This window comes from Phaseolus vulgaris, chromosome 7 (genome assembly GCF_051622355.1).
Source record: "Phaseolus vulgaris cultivar YP4 chromosome 7, ASM5162235v1, whole genome shotgun sequence".
In the NCBI taxonomy this organism is placed as follows: Eukaryota; Viridiplantae; Streptophyta; class Magnoliopsida; order Fabales; family Fabaceae; genus Phaseolus; species Phaseolus vulgaris.
The window spans coordinates 57,243,729-57,255,278 of NC_143504.1; the positions used below are offsets into that span (position 1 = coordinate 57,243,729).

The 11,550-nt window shown below is 27.6% G+C and overlaps 1 pseudogene; it reads right to left on the bottom strand.

Moving 5' to 3' along the window:
• Nucleotides 1-8,506: 8,506 nt before the first annotated feature.
• Nucleotides 8,507-11,084, bottom strand: LOC150026016 (putative disease resistance protein RGA3; annotated as a pseudogene).
• Between the last annotated feature and the right edge of the window lie 466 nt (nucleotides 11,085-11,550).

Here is an 11,550-nt window from a genome sequence, read left to right on the forward strand (position 1 = left end):
TTGACAATTTTTTTTTCAAAAAAATCAAATTGTCTGGTTATAATAAGGTTTTGAAAACTCATTAGTTTCTTATTCCTTTAGGTAATTTTTGTAGCGTTATATACATAAATATTGTATTTGTTGCTCTTGTTTGAGGGTGTGACCTCTCTGGTGGGGAGATATAATTGTATTTGTTGGGTTTATTTATCTTTGTATGGGATTTAAGCTTGATAAGTAGTACAATGTTTGTTGGATCCTTAGTTGGTAGGGTTCTAGGAAACCTGTTTTGGAGTTTTGTATAAGGGTTGAGACACTCCTAAAGTGTCTCATTTTATTTTATTTATTCTTTGCTGATAAAAAAAAATATATACATAAAAATTAGTTTATAAGTTTTGAAGTTTCCATACCAAATTCAGAGAAACATAATGCTAAAACCTAGAGTATTTGCGTCTTGACACAAATGTATTCAAGAAAATTTCATTGTTCATTCCATATTTTATCAGCAGTACTCAAGAAAATTTCAAGAAAACACATATTCCATATTTTAAGTAGGCTTAATTTCAAATTTTACTATCAAAATTTTACATTTCTTTAAATTGTACTATAAGATTTTAAATTTTGTGAATTTTATTATTTGAATTTTAAAATTATATACTTTTTAACTTTTATTATTCACATTTAAAATCCTACGTAACTTTATTTCTAATATTTTATTCAGGTTATGGTAGATATAATAATAAAATAACTCATATATTCCTAAAAAAGTTATACATCAAGTTAATATTTTATTTTTGGAGCCATACTCAAGCATGAAATGACATGGTTATTGTGATATAATTTGTAAAAGTTTACAATAAATGTGTAATTTGAGAAGTGTTGTTCTCACATTATTTCTTAAGTATTGTTCTCACATTCTCTATGACGTGATTTTCTCTTTAGGACAACTCAATTTGAATTTAGTTGTCTTTTAACTCCTACAGTTACATGAAATTCTCCTCTCTTCATTTTGATTTGTCCAAATATATCTTCATTTCTTTTCCGACACTTTCCTCCAAATTACAACAAGTGTTTGATATATGATGACATATATTTCGATTATGAAAGCAAGTTAAAACTACTTTCCTAAAGTCAGTAATCCAACTATATATAATAATCATGATAATGGTATATATAGATATCAAAGTTAGGCAAAGCAAAATTTCTTAATACGATGTAACATTCATGCTTCAAATATTTCTTGATTATTATAGTAGTAGTTTTAAGTGAAAAATAGAAATATGAAAAAAACAAACTTTTCTTTAATCGGTTCGTTCAAAAATTGATTTAAAAGACCATTTTAAATTTATCACACAAACTATTTAAAAGTAACTATAATCGATTTTAAAATTTACTTTTGAATTTATCAATAATAAATATTAAACAGGTCTCTTTTTATAATTTATTTTAAAATTGATTATCAAACTTTTTTAAAAGCTCTCAAACAAACAATGTATAATTAAAGGGTATTTTGAAGTTTTTTTTGAAACCGAGATCAAGAAACATCTCAACATCTTCATTTGATCTAAACTCAATGTTGATACCATTATAACTAAATATTGACTTACCAACATTTATTTTGTATGAAACAAAAATCATTTAAGAGTTCATAAGCTAAAAAAAATGTATAAGTTTATAGGAAATACATTTGTGGTATATAAATAGGATCTCCATATTTCCTAACTTCAAGTCAGAGATTACTCTGCTTTAAGATGAAAAGACCGACAAAGCGGATATAACCTATCAACAAAAGCCTTTATCATACTCAAGAGTTCCACACATTACAAGAAATAACATGTGTAAAGAAGAAAACTGTCATTCAAAATTAGAAAAGAACTTGTCCAAAAAAATAATCTAATAGAAAAACCAAAAATGATAAAATTAGTACTTCAACTTTTGATAACTATTCGGATTCACCAATAGAAACTTTTTTTTATCAGAAAAGATTAAATAAAATACAACAAAACATTTTACAGTGTTAATACAAATACTAAAAAAACCCACACTAACTACAATCCAACACTTTAGCAAGAAAAAAAAATCTAAGCTTTTTGACACTTGTCACAGATATGCAGCCAAATAGAAACAACCTTTTATACACCTTTAAAATTTAGGGTTTAGAGTTTATCTATTCCCAAAACGTTATATACCAAGTTAATATTATATTTTCGGAGCCATACTCAAGCAATCACCCATTTAGTAAATTGCGATATAATTTGTAAAAATTTAACAATAAGGGGTGTAATATGAGAGGTGTTGTTCTCACATTGTTTCTTAAGTGTTCTTCTTACATTCTCTACTACCTGATTTTCTCTTTAGGACAACCTCCATTTGAATTTAGCTGTCTTTTAACTCCTACACTTACATGAAATTCTCCTATCTTCATTTTGACTTGTCTATATATCTTCATTTCTTTTCCGACACATTCCTCCGAATTACAAAAGTGTTTGATGAAAATATTATTCTATATTTAAATGTATGATATCAATATTATTTTTATTTTGTATTAATGCAATTAATAATATTATATGTAAAATTTGTTGTCGCTACTTGTGATTATTTTTAGGTTGTTACTAAATTTTTATTAAAAATAAAAAATATATATTATAAATAATTATTTATTAATATAAAATATCATATGATAAATTTATTTTTCTTTTAATAAAAATATAATTAATAAAAAATTTATTGAATGTTTATAAATTAATAATGATTATATAATATAAAATATCACATAATACTAATTTTATTATTATATCACTAGTAATTGTTAAAAAATATTAAATTTTTCTACTTTAAATTTGAACCCATGATCTTTTATTAAAGAGACAATTTTTCTTTCACTGTGTCACTTTACAATTACAATAGTTATTTTAATAGTTATTTTGATACTTTTATCCATCTATTCATATCTTAATATTTTTTTATTATAATATTAGTTAATATATAATATATTTACTTCAAATTTAAATCCAGCATATAGAATTTTAACCGTCTAACTATTTAACTATTCTTTCATTCTTTTTCTTTTTCTTTCTCTCTCTTTCTATATATATATATATTATATACTATTTATATAAGTAAATAATAGTTATATAGATAGATAGATGAAAATAAATATATAGATACCATTCATTAAAAATAAACATAACTAATAACAAAAAAATTTATTATAAAAAATAATATAAATCAACAATTTGCATCCAACTAATGTGTTAAAAGTGAAAATGAAAACATATAATCAGAATTCATGAAATTATAGAATAAATAATTAAAAGTACATAATTCTTCCGTCAACAATTTTTTTTAATCTTTTCTTTTCAATTTAACACTTTCTTTTTATTTGATTATGTTATTCTTTTTCTTCATACTTTACAAATGATATAAACTTATACTATTTATTAAATTTTATCTCTTTCTGAAAATAAATATAATTATAAAATATAAATGATTAAGTACAAAATTTGTTATTATGTATAAATGCATAAATATAGAGATAAGGAATCAATTATAACTGTTAAAATATTCAAAAATAAGTTTGAAAGTTATAATTTAGTAAGTTATAACTAAATCAGTTATCATGTATTGTTCAAATTGTAGATAATTATCTCCACAGTTTAAAGAAGGTACATCTCCAAATATCTCAAAGTTAAGATACAAATAAGATGTTAGTATTTAGGCTTATTATGAGAAAAATGCAATTATTCTCTTTGAAATTAGGTTTATCAATGTTGTTTTACAAAAATATGCAGTGAAATTTATCATTAACATGTACAATTATTTAATTGTAATTATTACTTTACTGTGAACCTTATAATATATTTAAATAAATAATAAAATATGAATATAATTATATTTAAGTTAATATATAATCAATGTCTATTGTTAAATAAAATAAGATAATTAAATATTACTTTATTAAAAAGATATAAAAATTTAACCTCATTTATTAAAATAAAAAATTATAAATTTATTTAAAAAATTAAAAAAAAATAAATGTTATTAAAAGATTATGAATTTTTTTTAAGAATATAAAATTTTGTAACATTTAACATGATCTTTATAATGAGATAATTATATTTTTAAATTAAATTATAAAAAAAGGCATTTTTTTAAAGTAAAATTGAAGAGAAACTGTTGTTATTTTGAGCTTCTTAGATGGATCCATTACATATGTAACCTTAGGATTAAACATCTCCTCAACATTACTTAAAGACTCATGTTTATGAATATCTAAAGTTGAAGTAGTTATTTTCGTGAGATATCTAATATAAATAATAATAATAATGAAATTAATAATATGAATGCTATTAAATATATAAATAATATTAATAATTTTTATATTGTTACTTATATTAATATTGATAATAACATTAGTAAGTGTAATAATAATCTTAATATAACAACAAAATTTGATTGGTGTAATGGTTAAAATTTCTTTAGTAATTTAAGAGATTTGGCTTTGAGTCTCACCTATTGCAGTCTATTTCTAACACATTAATAATAATTCTAAAAATAGACAAATAATTTTTGTAAATAATAAAAATATTAGTTACATATAGTGATAAATATTCATATCACTAAAGTTTTTTTTTTTTTTTTTGCAGTGTTAGCATCAGTTTTAAGTGAAAAATAGAAATATGAAAAAACAAACTTTTCTTTTATCGGTTTGTTCAAAAATTGATTTAAAAGACCATTTTAAATATTTATAACACAAACTATTTAAAAGTAACTGTAATCGATTTAAAATGTTACTTTTGAATTTATCAATAATACATATTAAAAAGATTTCTTTTTATAACTTATTTTAAAATTGATTATCAAACTTTTTTAAAAGCTCTCAAACAAACAATGTTTAATTACAGGATATTTTGAAGTTCTTTTTTAAAAGTGTGGATCAAGTTAAATATCTCAACATAAAGTAAGACAATATATTTTTCTTCATTTGATCTACACTTAAATGTTGATACCATTATAACTACATATATGGAATATAAATAGGATCTAGATATTTCCTAATTGCATGCCATAGATTACTTTCCTTTGAGGTGGAAAGACCGACAAAGCTGGTATAACCCATAAAAAAATATTTAACTACCAATTATTTAGATTCTAAATTTGATAACAAAAATCTTGATTGTTAATTAGATACCAATTTAGAAATCATTTAACAATAATAGAAACTAATTTAGAAACCAAATTTTTTTTAGTCTCTAAAATAATCTATAATTTAGTCACTATAGCAACTAATTATTTTTTATCTCTAACATTGGTTTCTATTTCATGATTTTCTTGTAGTGTATGCTTGGTAGATACCAGAGTAATCCAAGATTGTATTATTGGAAAACTAAGAAGAAAGTCTTAAAATACTTACAATGGACAAAAAATCACATGCTTACTTATGGGAGATTTGATCATCTTGAGATATTGAATATACATATTCAGATTTTGTTGGTTGTATGGATAGAATAAAATTTACATTTGGTCATGTGTATCTTTTAGTGGGAGGAATGATTTCATGGAAAGCCTAACTCAACCCCATAAAACCGGTTCATGAGGTTGAGGTTTGCACCCACTTATATACAATGAAAGGCTCTAATGTGAGATCTCCAACACACACTCCCCTCACGCCGAGACTGCCAACTCGTGCGTGGGACTATATATTATGGTTGGTCCGATAGAGGCTCGATAGCGGGTGACACGATAGGCCCAACACAAACACTCGCTAGGATAGGCTCAAAAATGGCTCTGATACCATATTAAAAAGTGGACTTTAAACCTAACTCAACCCCATAAAACCGGTTCATGAGGTTGAGGTTTATACCCACTTATATACAATGAAAGACTCTAATCTCTAGTCGATGTGGGATCTCCAACAATTGTCAAACCGCTAAGAATTTATTGTGATAATTTTTGCAGTTGTATTTTTTTTGAAGAACGGTAAGTATTCCAAAGGTGCTAAACATATGTGATTGAAATACTTGTCATTAAGGAAGAAGTTTAGAACTAGAGTGTCAATAAAACATATTAATACTAATCTTATAATTGATGACCCTTTAATAAAAGGGTTATCGCCCAAAATATTTATTGGCCATGTTGAGATATGAACACTGAGTTAATTGATATACATGATCTATGTTTTCCACTTTATGTATATACATATATGTGGAAAACAAATTATATTATTGTTGATGAAGATGAAAAATGAAAAAAAAATTAATTGTTTTGGTTACATATTATTTTATGCTACGTGGATCCTATTTAACACAACTACCTTCTAGATTGCTTCTATTTAATACTGGAAAACGACTGCATTATTTTCCCCCCCTTTGAGGTGGGAATTCAAGTGGGTAACCGAGTATTAAAAAAAATAAATTTAACAGACTTGAATTATGGTCAATCATCATTTAAAATGTATTAAAAAAATAATTTAAGAGACTTCAAGTTTTAAGGTCAATCTAAGAGCACACACTGATGAGTGCCATAGTTGCTTTCATATGTTGTAGATCACTGTGCACACCAAACGCCAAAGAAGCTTCTTGGACGACTCGAGAAGTGATTTTCGTTATGAGCGAATCTGCAAAGCTGAAAAGAAGTGTTTCTGCCATGATGTTATTTTGGGAGGAAAGAATGCAATTGGAAGTTGATAGTTAGTATAGTTGTGTGGTGAATGATTTCACATCATTATAATTATGGTAAAGAATTAGAAGAAACGACCCCACCATCCGTATAAATATATACTTAAATATATACTTTAGATACTAATTTAGAAAATATTATTAATGATAAAAATTACTTTTGCACAATTTTTTTGAAAAATATATATATTTTTTTTAAATTTCACGTGAGAATCTCGATTGAATTTGAGACAAAGTGTGACAAATTTCAGGTCAAACGGATGAGTATTAACTTAGGAAACAAATCAAACAGTTTCACACACAAACGGACATTCCTTTTAACCCTGACATGATGAATAAAAAATTTATTGCAAATCTTCTGGGATGAATTTGGGACTCAAATCTCAGCCAAAACTCAATAGACACAATGACGAATGTCTGACAAAAATTTAAGACCAAAATACTTAAGGAGTAAGGCGTAGTAAGTCCCAGACCGAGATTGAATAAAACTGGTTTTCCGAAAACAAAACGTCCTGGCCTTTCTTCCCCGTATCTTCTTTTTGTTATTTGTTTATGGACGTCCTGGGTGCAAACAATATATGAAAGTACTTGTGTGAATTTTTTCAACGCAATACGGATCAAGAATAAAATTGCAGAAAGTAGGGCGGAATTTCACAAGTTTTGGTAGATGATAAGCTTGGTTTGCACAAAATTTCTGAAAAATTCTCGAGAAATAGTTTTTTTAGATATACTAATAAATAAATAGTATCTAATTTAAACAATATAGTAACTAATTATTTTTTTATTTCTAAAATTGATTTCTATTTAATGATATTTTTTGTAATGCTTGTTTATATTAAGTCTTCAATGCGTAGTCACCTATTAGAAATCACCTCACTCTTGTCCATGCCTCACAATTTATTAGTATCTAATTAATTAGTGATATAAATTACTTTAGATACTAATAAATAATATATAATTTAATCAATATATTAAATAATTATTTTTTTCTTTAAAATTAATTTGTATGTAATACTTGTCAATATTAAGTATTCAACACGTAGTCACCTATTGGAAATCACCTCACTCCTGTCCATGCCTCACAATTTTGGATCATATGTCAAACTGTTCTTTTTCTTTAACTAACTTTGATACTTAACTTGTTATTATTAGTCATTTGTTCCTAGTTACAACCTTTGCACTCGAGTTCCTTATAATTTTGTTTTTCATTTTCATTTTAAAAGAATGACTTTGGTAAATTTGATGTAATAAGATGAAATTATCTTGAAGTTGGAAATATTTATTAATTAATTAGACATAATTTAAATTTAAATTTATAAATTTTATTCAATTTATAAGTAATTAAAATGTAAAAAAAAAATGCATTGAAAAAAATTGCAAATTACAAATATTTGAAATATGAAAAAAGTAATAAAAAATATTTAAAAGTAAACTTTTATATTCTAAATTAGTTGTTTTGAAAATAAATTTAAAAAGCTACCTTTTTAATTAATTCACTAAAAAATAATGGAATAGAAAACATCTAAAAACGACATATATTCTTCTTCTTTATTTGATCTACACTTGATGTTTATACTACTATTACAAAATATTGACTTTATCAACACTTTATTTTGTATAAAAAAACATTGTTTTGAAATATCAGAAGTGAAAAAATTGTACAGAATTATTAGTTGTAGTAAGATATTCCACACTTCCTAGATGAGTCCCTTATGAGGTGGAGAGATCGACGTAATGGTATAACCTATATAAAGAAATAAATTTTTTCTTTTAAAATGAAAAAAAATTGTCAAAAATAATAATCTAATGGAGAAACAAAAGGTTAAAATTATTACCTTCAACTCTTTGTGTTACTATGAGAATTCTTCCTCATTTTCTGATTCATCAATGTAAACGTTTTTTATGTGTGATATTTGGTGCCAATCCGGTCCAACTTTTGGCTTCAATCTTCTGCATAATTCAGGACAACCATTGATTTCTATCTCTTCAAGATTTGTAAGGTGATACATGTTATCAGGGAGAGACAACAGATTTGGACAATCCCAAATGTCAAGTTCTTTTAGACAAATTAGAGTTGTTAGCCAATCGGGAAGCTCTTCAAGATTGATGCAACCTGCAATAAATAAGGTTTCTAAAGATTTCGCAGATCTTTGAAACCACTCAGGAAGCGTAACCAGTTGGGGCAAGTTTACAAGAATAAGGGACTTTAACCTTAAATCAGGGATTTGGTTTCCAAGACCCATCAACAATTCCAACTTGTCGCATTGTGAGATATTCAAAAACTTTAGATTTGTAATGGCGTGAAACGACATCGACTTTAAACTTTTACAGTCATATAAAGACAATCTTGTAAGATTGGGTAATAGTATTCCTTCGAACAATGACTCCAAATTATGACAATGACGAAAATATAAATTTTCTAAAGAACTCAAACTTGCAATCTCTTCTTCTGGAAGATCAAGTTGCCTGGTGGTTATAATAAGGTTTCGAAGGCTTATTAGATTTTTTATTCCTTTGGGTAATTTTTGTAGCTTTATACATCCAAAAAGATTCAAAGTTTGCAAATTTTGAAGTTTGCAGACCGAATCATGGAGTTCCTCGAGTTTTTCACTATTTTGAAGATTCAGACATCTTAAATGTTTCAACTTTCCAATGCAGTCAGGCAAACTCTCGTATTCAGATAAACATAATTGTAAAACCCTCAAGTATTTGCATCTTGACAAGAATGTATTCAATAAAGCTTCATTGTTCATTCCAACATGAAAACACAGACTTCTCAAACTTGTGAAGGGAAAAGCTTGAGCAAGCAAATTATTATCCATAAAAGCTAAATGTTGGACATTCTAAAATATTTTTGGATTGGGGAGATCTATTCTTTCAAACTCACCTTTTGCAATATAAGTTGCAAGATCATGCACTAAATCATGTAACTGAAATGAGGAATCGCTACCCAAGTCAATATATTCTGAAAGAAAAGATCTTGACCATAGTTCATGCACAAGTTGATTGGCAACATCAGTCATCGATTCACTTTCCTTTAGCGGTGGCAGAAAACCAAGTGCTCCCCACATGGTAGAAATCTGAGAACAAGAAATATCAATGTCCTGTGGGTAAAGGGAGAAAGAAGCAAAACATGGTTTTAAATATGATGGCAGTTGATCGTAACTTAGTTTGAGAGCTGGAAAAATGAATTTTTCATTTTGTTTTAAATTCCAAATCTCATTGTCTCTTATAGACTCCCACTCTTTCTTGTCAACCCTTGAGAATAGTGAACTCCTCACCGTTTTCAGTGCCAATGGTAACCCTCCACATTTTTTTACAATTTCTTTCCCAATCTCCAACAATTGTGGATGCTTTTTCTCATCTCCATCTTCAAAAGCACATTTCAAAAATAAAGAAAGAGAATCCTCTTCAGAGAGACACTCTAGAAGGTAAAAATTTGAGAATCTAGTGCGCATCATGTTAGCTATTTCATGGCTACGAGTAGTCACTAGGATTTTGTTCCCTTCAACCTCTGAATCTATTATTTCCTTCAACTCATCCCATCTTACACGATCCTCATTCCACACATCATCTAACACAAGCAGGAACTTCTGACCTTGAAGTGTATTTCTCAAATGATTTTGAAGTTGCTCGGTCTCAAAGTTACTGTTGTTTTCACTAGTTGGGTTTGGAACAGAATTGATGATTTTATTGAGCACATTCCTAAGTTCAAAATCATTAGAAACACACACCCACATCTTCAAGGGAAAACATGCATCAATGTTGGTGTCATTGAAGACCAACTTAGCAAGTGTGGTTTTTCCCAAACCTCCCATTCCCACAATGGGAACAACAGAAAGAGTTTGGTGGTGAACATCTTGCACCAAAAGTTTGACTATTTCATTTTGATCATGTTCCCTTCCTGTAACATTGGAAGGGTTTACATGAGAATGAGTCATTTCCCTCACGTGCACCACACGTGTATCTTGGTCAATGATTTGAAGCCCAAACATGTTTCTTTGGGCTGCAAGTTTGGCCAACCTGGTGTTTATATCTTGAATTTGATGCGCCATTCTAAGACGATAAACAAGAGGATTACTTGCTGAGAAGAAATGACGTACCTTCCTTGAGATGCCACCATAGGTTTTGACAACGTGTTTCCGCAAGGCTTCGCACTCAAAGTCATCGACTATGTCTTCAGCATCAGAAAAGACGCGCTTGACCTGTCTCAGCCATTCGCTCAGTGCACTGCTGAGGGAATTCTTTTGCTCAGCATCTAAGAGAACACCTCTGATGAGTGCCATAATGGCTTTCATCTCTTGTAACTCGCTATGCACACCAAATGCCAAAGAAGCTTCTTCGACGGCACGAGAAGCAAGCTTCCCTACAAGAGATTCTGCAAAGCTGAAAAGAAGTGATGCGGACATGATATTGTTTTGGGAGATAAGAATGCAATTGGAAGTTGATAGTTACTATACTTGTGTGGTGAATGGTTTGATATGATTATGATTATGGGTATTTATAGAACAATGGTTAGTTTTGTAATAATCCCATACAGCCAAAAGTCGTATGCCAGGCTAGTACAACTAATGTGTCATAAAAGAAATTGTAATAGCTGGAGTTGGATTAGTGTGTGAATCTATGCTTTTTATAATAAGTTCATTTTAGTGTAAGCATGTTGCTGTCTATATTCATTCTCACTAATTCAAATGTATTAAACAACACCCATTACATTACCACTTTCTTCATTTCTTTAACTTGTTTCACTTCAGAAAAATATTAGTTGTTGATAAGTTTTATGCTACTCGATCCTATGAACTTGTGATAAAAAAATCTGTAAATGAAATAAAAAATGAAAAAATAAATTCAAGTATTTGGTTACATATTATTTTATGGTAAGTGGATCCTATTTCTC